Raw genomic sequence first — 6000 nt, 5'->3', positions numbered from 1 at the left:
CATTAAATCTCGAACATTACACGCATCATTACACTCGGTTTGGTCCCCGTGCGTCTCTGACCCATCTACCCACTCTTCCTGAACTGCAAACGCGCCTACACATCAGTCACAAGAACCCAATTTAGATACATCCGTTCGGCACAGCACCAAGTCTTGTGCATCTCGTCCGTAAGACTGCTGGAATTCGTGTGGATTATCCGAGTGCTGTAAAGTCTGGCCGGGCATTCCCAGTAATCTACATGACGTAGGTAGAGGGGCGCCAGGAAGTGTTGAGGAAACCAGCAAACATTCTTTTCAGTGATATAGACATTGCTGCTTGTGATAGCGGTTCGTAGGTAGCACAAGAAAATCAGTTCAGTGTAGTCTGGCTGCTAGCCTGAACAAGTTCCGTGTTGGTGGGAACCCAGCATTTGTGTTGTCCTGGGAGAAAAAGAAAGAAAGAAAACAGACGCGGAAAAGTGTGTTGTTACTGTTTCCGATCTCAAGTAGCGAATCTTTTATTCATAACTCGGAATCCAAGGAAGCGTATCGTGTGTCTACGAGTTGAAACAACACTAGTGAATTTTTAAAGAAGCCTGTGACAAGTTTGTGTTCATTATTGGTGTTAACTGTGAAGTTGTCTTTCATGTCCCATAAATGGTAAATTGAGGTTAGTATAAAGTGCTTGAAATTAAGTTATAAAAAGTGTTCCAGAAAGCGTTAATATTTCGAATCATTGATGAAGTGCTGTACAGCTTCTACTAAAAGTTTAAGGACATCCCTTCAAAAGAGATGTTTCACTTTTGTCCTTATGTTTATGTCAAAACCTCTGATGCTTATACAGATACCAAATTCCTGTGGATTATATAACAACTTTATGTTATGGAAACTTATTGAAGAATTACACTTTTTACAGGAAAAACATTAATTAGGCCTACCCCAGAATGGGTGTACTTAGATCAAGGAATTTAGGGATGTGAATTAATTAATTAATGCATTAATGAATATATTTGTCTTTAAGCAATATATCCTTCGGTGAGGCGGCACTTCACATTATTAGTATACAGTGCCGTCTCCCCGTTTTACACGCCTCTCGTACAAGTCATTATAGTCATTACCAGGCTTCGAGACTTTGGACCCGATACAATAAGTTTACTGTGCATGCACTATAGGTTGTTGACTCGCTGCAGGTAGGTGGAGATGTGTTGAGGTAACAACGTTGCTATTTAGAGTAGAGTACGGTAATATGGGGGAACATACATATGTGCATTCTGAAAGTAAATATACATTACACAATGACAATATCAAAAGAATGTGAAAAGCATTTATTCTCCTGTCTTTTACAGGGACATCATTTTATTTTTACTAACATTTTTAATATTAACTTGCCCATACCTCTGGATCAACGCCGTTCGCTACCTCCTTCCACGACTGGAGTTCGATGATACTGGTGTAATATACAAACAAATCACTTTACTAGGTAGCCTATAGGAGGGAAAGAAAAGTAGTTCATCCATTTATGTAAACAAGGAAATATTGCGCTTTTGAGTTTGATCATTTTCATTAGGTTTTTGTTTAATCAAAATACAGTATAGTATTAACAATGAGTGTTTTTACTCACGAACTGAGCTGTCCATGTGGACGTATTCATTATGCAGAGTATATTATACTGTATACAGCACATTAGCGTACAATGTAGAGAATGAAGTTAAATTGAAAAAATAATCATAATATGGATATTTAAACACATTTTTTAAAATGGTGGCAGTTCATTTCGATACAGACTTCAGTTCTAATGTGCACTATAGACTAGTGTACCTAATCCCAATTAGCCTACCCGTTTCGTTCTTCGTACTAGTAACTCATGTTGAAATAATTCTGTACCTACTCTATAAAAGAATATCTTACGTACTGTAAATTCAATCTTTACTTCTGCCCGATCCGAAAAGATAAAATTGCTCAGACATACTATCTACTGTCCGTCCAAGTCGTATGTCGTAGGGTCGTAGAAAGGGAGGAAATCACGTGGCAGTTAATTACTTAACGAGACCCTTTTATTTAAGTTATTTTAAACAGTTGTATAATATTACGTAGGCTTCCAATTCATAACAGAAATTAATGTTCTCAGAAAAGAGCTAAGACAGCCCAGCCACTAGCTGGCGAATAAAAGCTGGTGGGGGAAACCGGGATACGACGTAGGCAAATGGACGACAGTACCTGTGCGAAAATGATTCAATATTGAAAGCTCTTTCGTCACTGGAAAACGCGAACATATTTTTGGAACGTACTGTTTACTATGACCGTAAGGCTACTATGACTGCATATGCGGTCTTGAATCTGTGTGGAGGACGGTTGAACTTCATTAATAGAAGGGATGGGAGTGAAGTACATTTAAAACCTCAGGTGCAATAAAAATTGAAGTAAAAATAAAATGATGTCTCTGTATAAGCATTTGTGTTTAATTACACACAGTGTTAATGGTGGAAATAAGCATGTAGCAATTTTAATTTTTTCATTTATCCTGTTGGTCGTCTTTAGGAAGTGCAGTTACAGTATCGAATTGCAATGTACCTACTACAAGATACATTCTCAGTGTCTCAAACGTAAATCTTTTTCGGTTATCTGCCAAAGTTTGTACTGTGGAAAGCTGCGCTCTACTTCGCATGACGTGACAGGAGCAAAACGAAAAAACCTAGCATCATTGCAGTCTCTAAGACACAGTCCTTTATTCTCGGGTGACTCTGTGCCCAATAATTTACTGTTTATGTTACACAATGTTCCATATCCGTTATTTTTACATAAAATTGATTTCCACTTCTGTTTTATACGTTCAGTAACCGGTGTATTTAATGTCTCATTAATTCTCTGCGTCATTTTCTAAATTAATTTGAGGGCTTCCGGCATCTCTTGCTTTGACTTTTCTAACCGTGTAATAGTTTCAGACACAGTTTGAAAATGGGTTTGTATGAAAACCAAATTATTCGTCAGAACCTTCAAATCCAGAGCGTTTTTCTTTGCGTATTTGTTGGCATTCATTCTACAGTACCCCCACCCACTGTACGCTTTACCACTATACTCAGCACGCCGTTATGCGGATTTCCCACTGAACTGCTCTATTGGGTCCGAAGTCTCGAAGTCTGGTCATTACTTACTTTTTAATTTATTATTTCAATTCTTCTACTAGTCGTTTCTTGTCCGTCATCAATTCTTCCACTAAACTTACTCCTCATCCATTACTATACCCAGTGCTGTAGTTGGAAACAAATTTTAGGGGAGTTCTGTTGAAATCTCCTTAATCAGCCTAGACCAGCGTTACTCAAACTGTGGTCCGCGGACCTCCTGTGGTCCTCGAAGTCTGCCCTTGTGGTCCTTCAAAAAAGACAGAAGAAAAAATAAAATTCAAACGAATTGCGTATCACACTATAGCTCAAAATCTCAGAGTTTGGAAATGACACATGGCAATCGAATTTCACTTTTTCTCCCAGTACTGATATTTTATTAAATTTATTACCCTACCCGTCTATCGACTTCCTACTCTACTCTCAGCAACAAACGAGGGGTTTAAAGCACTATATACATGGTGTTTCCGATATCTATTCCCTGCACATCTGGCGCCGCGCCTGTAATCCAGCCAGGGACCACCCAAATTCATAACAGAGGACCAAAGTACCGAACCTTAATTCAATTTTAAAATATTAGTATAGGCCTACTGGCATTAAAATATGCTACGAAAATGATAAATTTGCTTTCGAAGGGAACAAGAGTAAGGTGGTCCGCGGAACTGTTCTGACTTTAAAAAGTGGTCTCCACTTCAAAAAAGTTTGAGAAACCCTGGCCTAGATTGTATGGATTCTTAATGCACTTCTTTCCCAAAGTTACTTCGTCATGCTGTCTCCTCTGCAGAGTTTCTTCGAGATCGCAGCCATAATTGCATATAAGACAAGAAATTAAACGCTGGCTAACACTATTTAGGAACAAAAGCCTAGAAACACTTTTACTAGAAGAGTATTTCTTTTCTTAGTAGGCCTACAGTATTGCTGATTCACATTCTTTAGTTGAAATTTGAATAGCATCTATAATATGTAACTGGATTGAAGATTCATGAACGCAAGAAAAGTAACAATATTTCCCTCCTCTAGCAATCTGCGAGCATTATGCCTGAGCGAGTTTTAAAATTAGCGAATCACTATAACAGAATTCTTGAGGCGCCACATCATAAAATTAGTGTTATGCGAAGGCATCTATGCAAGTTTTGAAATAGTGAATCAGTGTAGCAGATTTCTTGAGGCGTCATGCCATGAAGTTAGTGTTAATTACTTATAGAAATACCACGGCGGTATGCAAGCTTGAAATTAACAAATCACAACTACTACTGAAGTGCCAGGCCATGGTTTTCGATAAAACAATGAATGGACTAGCGTTTAAAGAAAGGATATGAGATGTCAGCCGCTACTTTCATGCTAGATATAAAATCAAAATGTTTATAAAATAGCTAACATCTTCCATTTCAAAGTATATTGAAGTTTATTTAAACATAATTAATATATTTTCGAGTCTAAATTTTTTTCCCGTATGGTAACAGCGACGGCGTACCGGCCCGTACCGGCCAAGTACAGCACTGACTGTACCAAAAATACCATACTTCTAATTCTTGAACCCCCCCTCCCTGTATAGCACATTTCCCCTCGCTTCACATCTCTATCTATTTGCGCTTTTCACTGCTAACTTTTCCACATTGCTACTTTAATTTAGGGATATAATCTTAAGTCATTTTTCCATATTACAATAATCTGTCATTTTATGTACATGCTCACTAAATTTCAACTCATTTTCACTTTATTTTCAAAAAATGAATCTAACTTTCTACACTTGTAACAACTCCATAGCTGTTTACTAGAAATGAAGAGAAGCTGACTGACAAGATTTTAGCAACTCCCACTGTTATGATGTAAATGATAGTGGCGTCCCTGATCAATTTGCCGCGAATTTCAAACTGAAGAGAATTTTGGAAACTCACAATTTTTCCTAAATAAAAGAAAGAAAAGAATCTGGATTACAATGCATGAACGAGCTGTAACAAGATTTTAAAATAAAAAAGTGATAATTGCGCAATAACTATTTCAGATATGTTTAATTCTATCCCAAAATTCATTGATCTAAGTACATTCATTCTGGAGTAATTAATTTTTTTCCAACAAAAAATGTAATTTTTCAATAAGTTTTCATAGCATAAAAATGGTTATATGTATAATCCAGAGTTTGAAAGATAGAGGGATTGAGTTTAAAATAAAAACTTGGAGTTGCGCTCGGGCGCGGGTTCGATTCCCGCTTGGGCTGATTACCTGGTTTTTTCCCAAGGTTTTCCCCAACCGTAAGGCAAATGTCAGATAATCTATGGCGAATCCTCGCCAAATATCATCTCGTTATCACCAATCCCATCGACGCTAAATAACCTCGTAGTTAATACAGCGTCGTTATATAACCAAGCAGAAAAAAAAAGTAAAACTTCATTTTTCACAGACATTTGTTTCCTGTACAAAGATCAGGGGGTTTCACATTAATAAGTATAAAGTCAGAAGGGAAACATCACTTTTGAAGGGGTGTCAAACTTTTGGTAGAGCCTGTACAAGTTGCTGAACAAGATAATGTGTGCAACACTGCTTTCATGTCAGTCGAAAGTATCGTGGTAGTATAACTACCTATTATTATCGAGTTGAAAATACTTTTAAAAAATCCTCATTCTTTCATTAGTGAAAGAACACTAATGAAATTGTAAAGATAATACAACTAATTCTAGGAACGGTGGACAGTACTGCAAAGCGGAAAATACACATGAAAGTTGATAAAGCGTCCACTTGTAGACTATAACTCTGCCAGGCCTGAAATGGCCTCTCGATTCGGCAATACGTTTCCGTAAGGTTTTCGTAATATCGAGGATCAATAACTACATTTTCAAGGAGTATTAAATCGATTTGAATACGTTTACCTTATTGAAACTTTCACGAAAACGAGTATTCAAAA

The 6000-nt window shown here is 37.2% G+C and overlaps 1 protein-coding gene across 1 annotated transcript in view; it reads left to right on the top strand.

The window, feature by feature from the left end:
- Positions 1-214: 214 nt before the first annotated feature.
- Positions 215-6000, top strand: part of LOC138713721 (leucine-rich repeat and transmembrane domain-containing protein 1-like) — a 44543-nt gene continuing 38757 nt past the window's right edge. The window contains exon 1 of the mRNA XM_069846032.1: positions 215-649. The gene's annotated coding sequence lies outside the window, so the exon portion shown is untranslated. The remainder of the gene's footprint in view (positions 650-6000) is intronic.

Source organism: Periplaneta americana, chromosome 14, assembly GCF_040183065.1.
Source record: "Periplaneta americana isolate PAMFEO1 chromosome 14, P.americana_PAMFEO1_priV1, whole genome shotgun sequence".
In the NCBI taxonomy this organism is placed as follows: domain Eukaryota; kingdom Metazoa; phylum Arthropoda; class Insecta; order Blattodea; family Blattidae; genus Periplaneta; species Periplaneta americana.
This window is presented reverse-complemented; position numbering and strand designations above follow the sequence as displayed.